The 14,399-nt window shown below is 39.8% G+C and overlaps 1 long non-coding RNA gene and 1 pseudogene across 1 annotated transcript in view; both read right to left on the bottom strand.

Annotated features, from left to right (window-relative positions):
• Positions 4,079-4,981, bottom strand: OR10AG78P (olfactory receptor family 10 subfamily AG member 78, pseudogene; annotated as a pseudogene).
• The window catches only part of LOC132342429 (uncharacterized), a 36,019-nt gene continuing 30,444 nt past the window's right edge, over positions 8,825-14,399 (bottom strand). The window contains exon 2 of the long non-coding RNA XR_009490795.1: positions 8,825-9,991. This is a non-coding gene — a long non-coding RNA (uncharacterized lncRNA). The remainder of the gene's footprint in view (positions 9,992-14,399) is intronic.

Raw genomic sequence — 14,399 nt, forward strand, 5'->3', positions numbered from 1 at the left:
CAAAGATGGGCTCGATAAAGGACAGAAATAGTATGGACCTAACAGAAGCAGAAGATATTAAGAAGAGATGGCAAGAATACACAGAAGAACTGTACAAAAAAGATCTTCACGACCCAGATAATCACAATGGTATGATCACTGACCTAGAGCCAGACATCCTGGAATGTGAAGTCAAGTGGGCCTTAGAAAGCATCACTACGAACAAAGCTAGTGGAGGTGATAGAATTCTAGTTGAACTATTCCAAATCCTGAAAGATGATGCTGTGAAAGTGCTGCACTCAATATGCCAGCAAATTTGGAAAACTCAGCAGTGGCCACAGGACTGGAAAAGGTCAGTTTTCATTCCAATCCCAAAGAAAGGCAATGCCAAAGAATGCTCAAACTACACACAATTGCACTCATCTCACACGCTAGTAAAGTAATGCTCAAAATTCGCCAAGTCAGGCTTCAGCCATATGTGAACCGTGAACTTCCTGATGTTCAAGCTGGTTTTAGAACAGGCAGAGGAACCAGAGATCAAATTGCCAACATGCGCTGGATCATGGAAAAAGCAAGAGAGTTCCAGAAAAACATCTATTTCTACTTTATTGACTATGCCAAAGCCTTTGACTGTGTGGATCACAATAAACTGTGGAAAATTCTGAAAGAGATGGGAATACCAGACCACCTGATCTGCCTCTTGAGAAATCTGTATGCAGGTCAGGAAGCAACAGTTAGAACTGGACATGGAACAACAGACTGGTTCCAAATAGGAAAAGGAGTTCATCAAGGCTGTATATTGTCACCCTGTTTGTTTAAGTTATATGCAGAGTACATCATGAGAAACGCTGGACTGGAAGAAACACAAGCTGGAATCAAGATTGCCGGGAGAAATATCAATAACCTCAGGTATGCAGGTGACACCACCCTTATGGCAGAAAGTGAAGAGGAACTCAAAAGCCTCTTGATGAAAGTGAAAGTGGATAGTGAAAAAGTTGGCTTAAAGCTCAACATTCAGAAAACGAAATCATGGCATCCGGTCCCACCACTTCATGGGAAATAGATGGGGAAACAGTGGAAACAGTGTCAGACTTTGTTTTTCGGGGCTCCAAAATCACTACAGATGGTGACTGCAGCCATGAAATTAAAAGACGCTTACTCCTTTGAAGGAAGGTTATGACCAACCTAGATAACATATTTAAAAGCAGAGACATTACTTTGCCAACAAAGGTTCGTCTAGTCAAGGCTATGGTTTTTCCAGTGGTCATATATGGATGTGAGAGTTGGACTGTGAAGAAGGCTGAGTGCCAAAGAATTGATGTTTTTGAACTGTGGTGTTGGAGAAGACTCTTGAGAGTCCCTTGGACTGCAAGGAGATCCAACCAGTCCCTTCTGAAGGAAATCAGCCCTGGGATTTCTTTGGAAGGAATGATGCTGAAGCTGAAACTCCAGTACTTTGGCCACCTCATGCGAAGAGTTGACTCATTGGAAAAGACTCTGATGCTGGGAGGGATTGGGGGCAGGAGGAGAAGGGGACGACAGAGGGTGAGATGGCTGGATGGCATCACTGACTCGATGGACGTGAGTCTGAGTGAACTCCGGGAGTTGGTGATGGACAGGGAGGCCTGGCATGCTGCGATTCATGGGGTCGCAAAGAGTCGGACATGACTGAGCGACTGATCTGATCTGATCTGATAGCTATATATAAATATGTATTTGTTGTTGCTGTTCAATCTTCCAGTCATGTCAGACTCTTTGCAACACTATAGACTGCGGCACTCCAGGCATCCCTGTCCCTCACCATCTTCCAGAGTTTGCCCAAGTTCATGTCCATTGCATCCATGATACCATTCAACCATCTCATCTTCTGATGCCCTCTTCTCCTTCTGCCTTCAATCTTTCCCAGCATCAGGGTCTTTTCTAATGAGTTGGCTGTTTGCATCAGGTGGCCAAAGTATTGGAACTTCAGCTTCAACATCAGTCCTTCCAATGAATATTGAAATATATGCCTTTACATTATATAAAATATATGTTATACATATGTAAAAGTGCCTATGTACATATTATCCTATGATACATATGTATCATAATCTTAAATTTATCTCTGTTTGTAACTATTATTAAAGCCATTTTAGTCCTTTTTTAAAGACATGACCAAACATAGATTCTGGCTCTGTTTAGTTCATAAAAAATGTGCTATTTCTATCAAACATCTAATATTATTTGGCTGATATTTAAATTTCTCTTAGCTACTAAATATTCTGTTAAATGTTGGGAGGCAATAAGAAAAGAAGAAATGCAGTAATATTCTTCCATATGTAGTTTTTATTTTCTGAATAAAATTTATTATTTTTGTGATGTGCATATTATTCTCTTTGTAATAAATCCATACTACAAAAAAGTATAAATAATTAAATAAGTCAGACATTATCTGAACTCCTGTCACTGTAAAGAAGCCCATTCTCTCTTCTAATACACATCCAGATATTGCTGACATACATACACACCAACTAGAAATATGCACGTGTGAAATGTTATATGAATATATGGATGCTATCTCTCTTTGTTTCACAAAAATAGAGTTATATTTATACATACATTTATGTACTTATTAAATGCCTGAAAAGCTTGGGATTTCCTCACTGGTGTGGCTCTAAAACATTGTCCTGAGAGACTGTGCAGCATCACATGGTAAACGGGCACCCGTGCCTACTATGTTCCAAATGAGAACAGCTTCCCTTTGCTTTGCTAGTGTTGTCTTTTGCAGTATTAAAAAAGCTTTTAATAAACATCCTTGAACAAACACGATTAACCATCATTCTTGGGCACATATTTTTATAAGGCTTCATTGATATAGTTTTTAAAGTAAAAAAAAAAAAAAAAAACTACATATTTTTTAAATCACTGTTCCCAAAATACAGAATTTATTCCAGATGATTAGAATATAAACAGCATAATAAAAAGACTGCTTACACAGTGTATTCCTTTCCTAGATCTATTGTAACAAATTATCACAAATTGAGTGGTTTAAGTAACAAAAGTTGAGTTTCTCACATCTTTAAAAACCAGTGTACCAAATCACAGTGTTGACAGGGTTTTCCTCCACAGACTCTAAAGGGATAGTCACTCCTCACTTCTTTCAGCTTTTGGTGGTCCCTGACCTCCTTCGCTTCATGGCTGTGTCATGTGTCACTCCCGGTTGCTTCCTCCATCTTCACGTGATATTCTTCTATGTGTTGCTGCGTCTCTATTTTTAACTTAATCTCTCTTCCCACCTTATAAGAACTAAGAACACTGATCATAGGATATAGTGCCCTTCCCTTAAATTAAGATAATCTTATTCGAAAGTCCTTAACTGAATTACACCTGCAAAGGCTTTTGTTTTCCTAATAAGTTCAGGTTTGCAGGTTGTAACCTGACATATATTTAGAGGGATCAACATTCAACCCAATGCAGTTTATAGTTTAAATTCCTAATATTCCTAATACTAAGGAAACACTACAAAAGTGAAACATGAAGCTACAAGCCGGAGGAAATGACGTCACTAGGAATAGTCAGCATTGAGGTAACAAAGAATCCTTTCAGGGTTTGTACTCTGAAAGGGTTATGGACACTTGCAAAACAGACAAAGAAGGAAAAACTGCAAGAAAGCACTCAGATTCCCCTACTCCCACCAACTTGGATGCGGTTGTTATTTTCTCATCGTCTAAATCCAATCGTAAGTACAGAAAAAGACAGTGAATATTCCTGAAGGAATTGTAAGTTTCAAGCAAATTTCTTACAGTCACGACCATGATCATTGGTTATATTGCAGTTAACTATCATTTTATTGCTCAGGAAATCTCTTAACTCACTCTTTCCCAGTGAGAGGAAAGACAGGTCTTCAGAATAGATCATTGCCATGGAGATAATTTGTGTTTTGATAACGCAGAAACCCTTAACTCTTTGAAACTAAGGTCCTTTCACATAATGTGAGATGGCAGTGATGATACTAACTATCAGTTTATAGGAACATAGAAATAAACTAGATTAATATTTTCTGATGTATTTACATGGGAAACATAGAAACAAATTGCTTCTGTAATTTCAAGCCTTCACGTCAAGTTGATAATTTACTTAGTAGTTTTCTCAGTGCTACAGTGATATCTTTGTTCCTCAGAGTAAATATAATGGGATTCAACATTGGGATCCAAACTGTGTAGAAAAGAGAGATCAACTTCCCAGTTTCTTCAGATTGATTTGGTTTGGGCTGTAAATAAGTGGTAGAGGCTGTGCTGTAGAATAAGACCACCACTGTGAGGTGAGACGAGCAAGTGGAGAAGGCTTTAGCCCTCCCTCTGGCAGATCGCGGTTTCAGAATGTTGGAGATGATTTTGCCATGGGAGACACCAATCAACAGAAATGGAACCATGATGAACACCGCTGCAACTGCATAGACTGCTATCTTGTTCACAAATGTGTCCCCACAAGCAAGCTTGAATACTGGGGGGAGGTCACAGAAAAAAATGATTAATTGTGCTAGACCCACAAAAGGGCAGAGAGGAAACCTGCCATGTTTGCCCCATTACAACAGGAGCTCCACTGACCCAAGAGGCAGTGACCATCTGGACACAGACTAGGGGCTCATGATCAGACCATAGTGAAGAGGGTTACAAATGGCCACAGAGTGGTCATAGGCCATCACGGCCAGGAGACACTCTAAACCTCCAAAAAGAAGGACCAAACACATTTGTGTAGCACAGGCAATGAAAGAAATGTGCCCTTTCTGGTTCAGAAGGTCCATGAGCGTTCTTGGGATAGTGACAGTTACCTAACAGATTTCTAAAATGGAAAAGTGGTTGAGGAAAATGTACATGGGGTTCTGGAGAGTAGGGTCAGTTCTTGTTATCAGTACAATGACACTACTGCACATCAGGATGATCAGATAGAGCACTAAAAATATCCCCAAAAGAATCCGTTAGAAATTAGAGATATCGGAAAACCCCAAGAGGATAAATTCCATCACTGTAGTGATATTTGATTTTTCTGTTCTTAATTTGTACTCCATCTGTAGATATGGCAAATTCAAGATGGTTAATTCATTAATGCTTTTGAGCAACGTTTCCCTTCTGTTAACTGGATCAGATGCGTGAATCTATTTACATAGTCTATGCAAGTACTGCTGCCTTTGCCTTGCTCAGTTTCTAAGAAATGAGATTTGAAACCTCAGCAATGAACTGACATGCAGTTAAAATCAATTAGAGAAATAAAATCCGTATTTTTTACACTTGGATGTACTGATACAAGAGGGCTTCCCTGGTATCTCAGCAGTAAAATAATTTGCTTGAAATGCAGGAGATACAGGAGATGTAGGTTTGATCCATGGGCAAGGAAGATCCCCTGGAGGAGGGGATGGCAACCCATTCCAGTATTCTTGCCTAGAGAATTCCATGGGCAAGGAGCCTGGTGGGCTACGGTCCATGGGATCACAAGGAGTCAGACATGATGGAAATGACTGAGCAGCAGCAGTAATGATACCAGAAACAATATGATGTATGCATTTTTATTTAGAGCTATTGTGCAGCAATAGTATTAAATTGTTTCACCCCTTTTAAGAGTGAAATTATATATGACACAGCCTTACTATTGTTTTTCTTTGGGTTCATCAATTTCTTTTTCTGTACCTATTGACTTTCAACTCAAAGCTTTTCACTTAAAACTTTTGCCTAATTTTTATTCATAACATTTTAAGCCCTCCCATTTCTACTCCACTGAGAACTGACTTTCTTAAACTCAGTCCTTGTTATTGGGGGAACAGATACGTGTAATCATATTGTTCTCGTCTGTGTACCTCACCCATCAGTTATGCTACACATGGAAAGCATGTTACATCATGGGGTCCAGTAACATTCGCTATTCATACCCACTGTATGCTGCATTACAAATACCAATTAACCTTTAACTCAGTCCATACATATGACTTCATGATATTTGGAGTTCCCTGATAGCTCAGTTGGTAAAGAATCCACTTGCAGTGCAGGAGATCCTGGTTTGATTCCTGGGTAGGGAAGATCCAATGGAGAAGGGACAGACTACCAACTTCAGTATTCTCGGGCTTCCCTTGTGACTCAGCTGGTAAAGAATCTGTCTGCAAGGCGGGAGACCTGAGTTCGATCCCTGGGATGGGAAGATCCCTGGAGAAGGGAAAGGCTACCCACTCTAGTATTCTGGCCTGGAGAATTCTATGGACTGTCCATGTGGTCACAAAGAGTCAGACATGACTGAGTGATTTTCACTTTCATGATATTTTAATATAGTCTGTTCTTAACCTATGTGATTCTCTGATCCATTGTCATCTACTTCTCTTACAACCAAATAAAATACTTCCTATATAATTCCTTTGTAATTTTATCTAATAAATGTAACTTTATTTAAACCCTATGATTATTTATTTTAGGAATGCAAATGGCAAAAGCAATAGATGGGGAAACAGTGGAAACTGTGTCAGACTTTATTTTGGGGGGCTCCAAAATCACTACAGATGGTGACTGCAGCCATGAAATTAAAAGACGCTTACTCCTTTGAAGGAAGGTTATGACCAACCTAGATGGCATATTCAAAAGCAGAGACATTACTTCGCCAACAAAGGTCTGTCTAGTCAAGGCTATGGTTTTTCCTGTGGTCATGTATGGATGTGAGAGTTGGACTGTGAAGAAGGCTGAGCGCCAAAGAATTGATGTTTTTGAACTGTGGTGTTGGAGAAGACTCTTGAGAGTCCCTTGGACTGCAAGGAGATCCAACCAGTCCCTTCTGAAGGAAATCAGCCCTGGGATTTCTTTGGAAGGAATGATGCTGAAGCTGAAACTCCAGTACTTTGGCCACCTCATGCGAAGAGTTGACTCATTGGAAAAGACTCTGATGCTGGGAGGGATTGGGGGCAGGAGAAGGGGACGACAGAGGGTGAGATGGCTGGATGGCATCACTGACTCGATGGACGTGAGTCTGAGTGAACTCCGGGAGTTGGTGATGGACAGGGAGGCCTGGCGTGCTGCGATTCATGGGGTCGCAAAGAGTCGGACACGACTGAGCGACTGATCTGATCTGATCTGATCAGTTTAATTTCTAGAAGACTGCTTCTGTTCGGTGATCATCTGGGTTTGTGTTTTAAGACTACTTTTTCTGTAGATGATTTGTCCTCTGAAGCTCCTTCTTGGCATAAAGGTTCCCCTCTGTGGGGGTGGAAAGATGACACTTAATTATCTAGTATCAATAGTGGGAAAATGACACTTAATTATCCAGTATCAATAGTACTTTCTGGAAAAAAATTAAAACTTTCAATTTATTGCATTCCAGACCATTAGTAATTGCTGTAAGTTTGCCTTCCTTAATTTTATTCCCATAATTCATTCCGATCTCATCTTTCACATCTTTAGAAAAGTGTATAACTTACTAATACACAAACGTGATATTGTTGTTCTTTCCAATATACTGCGGGGAGGATTAGATCCCTTTTCAGAAGTGGAACGCTGTTCCTAGATAAACTTTTGTAGAAATTAAAGCATGTTGTATCTGCTGACAAAAATCTAGGTACTTTTATTCATGTTAGGATATCTAGTTGGTCATCAGTGTAGGTATCTAGCAGATTCAAAATGAAAGGCACCTTAAAAATAACCTAGAGCCTGTTATGCACAGTGAAGTAAGTCAGAAAGAGAAAGATACCTATATTAACACACATGTGCACATAAATATATGTGTGTGTGTGTGTGTGTGTGTGTGTGTGTGTGTTCGAGAAAAATAATACTGAAAAACCTATTTGCAAGGCAGGAATATAGACGCAGACATAGAGAACAGACTTCTGAGGGAAGGAGAGGGTAGGACAAACTGAAAGATTAACATTGAGACATACACACCACCACAAGTAAAGCAGATAGCTAGTGGGAAGTTTCTAAATATATAAAACAGGGAGCTCAACCTGAAGCTCTGTGACAACCTGTGGGGGGACGGGGTGGGGTGTGGGAGGGAGGTTAAAAACAGAGGGGATGTATGTACACCCATGACTGATTTACTTTGTTGTATGGCAGAACCAACATAACACTGTAAAGCAATTATCCTCCAATTAATAATTTTAAAAAAAAATTTAAACCCAATTATTTAAGACAGAAAAAAAAAAAACCCCTCCTACAAAATGCTTTTTCTATTTCAGCTACTTCCAGGCAGGTATGTAGCTAAAATGATCAGGAATGAGGTTACAAGGCCAATATCCACTTCTTCTCTTAAGCACATTTTTTCCGTTTAGAGATTCTTTGACAATTTGAAACACTATTCATGTTTCTAAAATAGTGTTTCTTTTTTGTCTTTGACTTTTTTGTCTTGACTTATGAACTCTTTTTAGGACTGATGTTGTACCCATCATGACAAATGTAAATAAACATTTGTCATATTTATTTACAAATGAGAATTGCACTGATGACTTGTTTAAACTAAGTTTTACTTACAGGATGGAAAAAACTGCATGTCTGTCACCAATCACCCATGTGAGTAAACTGATCTAATCCTTAAATCTATAGTTAGGATAGTGAATTGAATGTTTCTGTGTTCAATTCAATATCATCACCTGCCGGGGTCCAGCCCCGGTGGATCCAGGGAATTCAAAGCGGGGACGGCGTCGGCGAGGATCAGGAAACAACTGCTTAATTAAATGTTAATTAAGGATATAAAGAGTAATAGAATAAGGATAGCTCAGTAGGAAAATTCAGTGAAGAAAAGAGGCTGAAATAAGGATAGCTCAGTAAGGAAATTCAGTGGAGAAAAGAGGCTGAATAATTCAGCCAGAGGGTGAGAGAAAGAATGACATGGGGAGACCAAGTTTCGGTGAACAAAGCCCGCACTTTATTTTCCAAAGTAGTTTTTATACCTTAAGTTATGCATAGAGGACAATGGGGGAAGGGGTAGAGTCACGAAGCAAGCCAGGCTTTCTTCCTGCAAACTTACCATATGCAAAAGCTTAGGTGATTTGCATCATCTTCTGGCCCGGAGGCCTGTTAACATTTTAAGACCCTTTCTTCTCCAAAAGCATTAGATAAAGTTGCATTCCTACAGAGCAAAGGTATGGTGGGCTCAATCAAGAAAAGAATTAACTCAAGGGTCCAAGGTTACAAACATTAAAGCTACTACTTACACCAATTATATTAATCAATACACAGCCAGGGACACAGCAGGTAAGGGATATGGAGACTTAGCAGCAAACATTGGCCCAACAAGTGAAAAACCCTTCACAAATACAATTTCTAATCAATCTTTTAACTGCTCAAAGGACTCTGTATTCAGACAGTTTAGAACATCTCATGCCTCTCACGGTTGGGAGGCTCTGAGCGATCACATGTGGCCGGAAAAACCTATTCAGGCAGGCTAGAGGACTTCCAAAGGACTTTGTAGGTTGAAACACTATCACACCCAGGAACTTTATTAACTGGAGCTATAAGTTAACTCTTTTTTCAGAGCGAGGTAGTGGGGGACAACGCCCCCCCCCCCTAAAGTCAGAGGTGTAGGTGAGAGCACAAAGCAGAAAGTAGGCAGACTCTGGTTTTGGGGGTAGATGCTTGAGAATTTCCAGGGGGACTCCTGAGGCTCGATCCCGCCTTTGCGTATGCCGAGCCTCCTTCCTCATGACCTTTGCCATGGGCGAAGTTCCTCACGCTGGCTCCCGGCAGTGACAGAATTCTAGTTGAGCTATTCCAGATCCTGAAAGATGATGCTGTGGAAAGTGCTGCACTCAATATGCAATATGCACTCAATATGCAATATGCACTCAATATGCAATATGCCGGCTCCCGGCAATCACCTGAAAACAAATCTACACTCTGAGACAATACCTCAAATATACCAGTGTAACAAAATAAAGAAACATCTTGCCATCATATTACAGTACAAGTTTGCAGTCAGTGAAGAAGAAACTCTGGTTGTTTCCATCTAGGAGTCCCACTGTTCCTACTTCTTCTTAGTAGTTCCTACTGGATCTTCAGCATGCAGAAACCTGAGACGGCAGACAGACAGAACATAAGGAAACAAATACACTATTCAGAGCCTCTATACGTAATAAACACATCACTTCTACCCATATGTCATTGTAGAAACCAATCACCTGGTCCAATGTAGTTCTGAGGTTAGGGAATGATGTTCATTGTATGTCGATAAAACAGATGTATTTGAAGAGCATAAAGCCAGACTCTGTCAGAGTCCTCACTTTTGGTCACTAAAAATAAGGTGTTATAGCATGCTGCAACATGTATATCTTTGGACTGATGATTTAGCATGACACATAATGGAATAAGTGTTCATGGTACACATTTATGCATATTAATGTTTTATAGATATATTTGAGCCTAACAACACAATGCCATTATTATTTTCATTAGGCTTTGATGCTTAAATTAGCAATAGTGGTGAGGCATAATTTACATAACATAAAGCACGACCTTTAAAATTCAGTGATTAGTTGAGATATACTTGACTTTATAGCATTATATTAACTTCTGAACAACATAAATATATTTTAAATGATCATCACAATGTCTAATGTTATTATCCATCAATGTTAATATCCATCACCACCCAAAGTTATGCATTATTTTCTTGTGATGTGAATTTTTAAAAATTTCTCTTAACAACTTTCAAATATGCAAAATTATTTAACTATAGTCACCATGCTCTATATTATTTTCTTGGGCACCATAATCAGTGTGGACAGTGAGCAGTCATGAAATCAAAAGGCATTGGTTTCTTGGAAAAAAAGCTATGCCAAAACTAGAGTGGGTATTAAAAAGCAAAGACATCACTTTGCTAACAAAGCTCCATATAGTTAAAGCTATGGTTTTTCCAGTAGTCATGTATGGATATGAGAGTTAAAATATAAAGAAGGCTGACTGCCAAAGAATTGCTGCTTTCAAACTGTGGTGTTGGAGAAGACTTTTGAGGGTCCTTTGAACAGGAAGGAAATCAAACTGGTTAATCCTAAAGGAAATCAACTCTAAATATTCACTGGGGGGATTGGTGCTGAAGCTGAAGCTGAAGCTTCAATACTTTGGTCACGTCATGCAAAGAGCAGCTCACTGACTAAAGGAGAAGGGGACGATGGAGGATGAGATGGCGTCACTGACTCAATGGACATGAGTTTGAACAAACTCCAGGAGATAGTGAAGGCCAGGGAAGCCTGACATGCTGCAGTTCATGGGGTTGCAGGGTCAGACGAGACAGCTACTGAACAACATCAGCACCATGCTGTACATTGATTGGATTGCTATGCATTTTAATAGTGGTTTTATAAATACAACTAAATTTAAATTTACTGTCTTGCTGTTTGTGTTTGTTTCTCTTATACATATATTTTCTCTTATACATCTATATTTTCATTGTTTTTTATTATTTTGTGATTTTAATATACTTTTAGTACATATGTATCCTTAGACACCATATTAAAAAGGAGAGACATTACTTTGCCAACAAAGGCCCGTCTAGTCAAAGCTATGGTTTTTCCTGTAGCCATGTATGGGTGTGAGAGCTGGACTAAAAGGAAAGCTGAGCACCGAAGAATTGATGCTTTTGAACTGTGGTGTTGGAGAAGACTCTTGAGTGTCCCTTGGACTGCAAGGAGATCCAACTAATCCATCCTAAAGAAGATCAGTCCTGAATATTCATTGGAAGGACTGATGCTGAAGTTGAAACTCTAATATTTTGGCCACTTGATGCAAAGAACTGACTCATTTGAAAAGACCCTGATGCTGGGAAACATTGAAGGCAGGAGGAAAAGGGGACAACAGAGCATGAGCTGGTCGGATGGCATCACCAACTCAATGGACATTAGTTTCGGTAAACTTTGGGAGTCAGTGATGGACAGGGAGGCCTGGTGTGCTTCAGTCCATGGGGTCACAAAGAGTTGGAAATGACTGAGCGACTGAACTGAACCATTTTTTTATCCAATGTTCCTTATTCATTTTTAGCTGTAACTGTAGAGTTTGCAAAATAAATATCTGCTTAATGCAATCTAACATTAAATAAATTATATACTTTAATATGCAAAATGTTGAGATCCTGAAAATACTCCTCTTTGGACAATCTTATCTTTTGTTTTGTATTATTGCTTTACACTTACTCTTTTTAAATTAATTTTTATGAGAAAACAGTTGATTTCCAATGTTATATAGCTTCTGTTATGCAGCAGAGTGAATCAGTGATACATAAGCATACTTTGACTCTTTTTAAGATTCTATTCCCATATAGATTACTGCAGAGTATTGAGTAGGGTTCCTGTGCTATACAGTAGGTTCTTAGTTAGTGAAGTCACTCAGTTGTGTCCAACTCTTGGTGACCCCATGGACTGTAGCCTACCAGGCTCCTCTGTCCATGGGATTTTCCAGGCAAGAATACTGGAGTGGGTTGCCATTTCATTCTCCACACAGTAGGTCTTACTACCTATCTATTTAGACAGGTTAGTTTGTATATTTCAACCCCAGTCTCTCAGTGTACCCCTCCCCTTCCACCTTTCCCTCTTGGTAACTTTAAGTTTGTTTGCAACGTGGGTGATTCTATTTTTGCTTTGTTCCAGTTCCAGTTCAGTCGCTCAGTCATGTCTGACTCTTTGCAACCCCATGAACCTCAGCACACCAGGCCTCCCTGTCCATCACCAATTCCCAGAGTACACCCAAACCCGTGTCCATTGAATCCATGGCGTCATCCAACCATCTCATCGTCTGTCGTCCCCTTCTCCTCCTGCCCTCAATCTGTCCCAGCATCAGGGTCTTTTCAAATGAGTCAGCTCTTCACATCAGGTGGCCAAAGTATTGGGGTTTCAGCTTCAGCATCACTCCTTCCAATGAATACCCAGGACTGATCACCTTTAGGATGGACTGGTTGGATCTCCTTGTAGTCCAAGGAACTCTCAACAGTGTTGGAGAAGCATCAAAAGCATCAATTCTTCAGTGCTCAGCTTTCTTTATAGTCCAACTGGCACATCCATACATGACCACTGGAAAAACCACAGACTTGACTAGATGGACCTTTGTTGGCAAAGTAATGTCTCTGCTTTTCAATATGCTGTCTAGGTTGGTCATACTTTTCTTCCAAGAGTAAGTCTCTTTTAATTTCATGGCTGCAGTCACCATCTGCAGTGATCTTGGAACCAAAAAAAAAAAAAAAAGTCTGCCACTGTTTCGACTGTTTTCCCATCTATTTTCCATGAAGTGATGGAACCAGAAGCCATGATCTTAGCTTTCTGAATGTTGAGCTTTAAGCCAACTTTTTCACTCTCCTCTTTCACCTTCATCAAGAGGCTTTTTAGTTCCTCTTCACTTTCTGCCATAAGGGTGGTGTCAACTGCATATCTGAGGTTATTGATATTTCTCCCGGCAATCTTGATTCCAGCTTGTGCTTCTTCCAGCCCAGCGTTTCTCATGATGTACTCTGCATATAAGTTAAATAAGCAGGGTGACAATATACAGCCTTGACGTACTCCTTTTCCTATTTGGAACCAGTGTGTTTTTCCACGTCCAGTTCTAATTGTTGCTTCCCGACCTGCATATAGATATCTCAAGAGGCAGGTCAGGTGGTCTGGTATACTCATCTCTTTCAGAATATTCTAGTTTGTTGTGATCCACACAGTCACAGCCTTTGGCATAATCGATAAATCAAAAATAGATGTTTTTCTGGAACTCTCTTGCTTTCTCGATGATCCAACGGATGTTGGCATTTTGATTTCTGGCTCCTCTGGCTTTTCTAAAAGCAGCTTGAACATCTGGAAGTTCATGGTTCACATATTATTGAAGCCTGGCTTGGAGAATTTTGAGCATTACTTTACTAGCATGTGAGACATGTGAGATGAGTGCAATTGTGAGGTAGTTTGAGCATTCTTTGCATTGCCTTTGTTTGGGATTGGAATGAAAACTGACCTTTCCAGTCCTGTGGCCACTGAGTTTTCCATATATGTTGGCATATTGAGTGAAGCACTTTCACAGCGTCATCTTTTAGGATTTGAAATAGCTCAACTGGAATTCCATCACCTCCCCTAGCTTTGTTCGTACTGATGCTTCCTAAAGGCCACTTGACTTCGCATTCCAGGATGTCTGGCTCTAGGTGAGTGATCACACCATCGTGATTATCTGGGTGATGAAGATATTTTTTTATATTGTTCTGTGTATTCTTGCCACCTCTTCTTAATATCTTCTGCTTCTGTTAGATCCATACCATTTCTGTCCTTTATTGTACCCATCTTTGCATGAAATGTTGCCTTGGTATCTCTAATTTTCTTGAAGAGATTTCTAGTCTTTCCCTTTCTACTCTTTTCCTCTATTTCTTTGCACTGATCACTGAGGAAGGCTTTCATAAGTCTCCTTGCTATTCTTTGGAACTCTGCATTCAAATAGGTATGGCTTTCCTTTTCTCCTTTGCTA

This window comes from Bos taurus, chromosome 16 (genome assembly GCF_002263795.3).
Source record: "Bos taurus isolate L1 Dominette 01449 registration number 42190680 breed Hereford chromosome 16, ARS-UCD2.0, whole genome shotgun sequence".
Taxonomy (NCBI): domain Eukaryota; kingdom Metazoa; phylum Chordata; class Mammalia; order Artiodactyla; family Bovidae; genus Bos; species Bos taurus.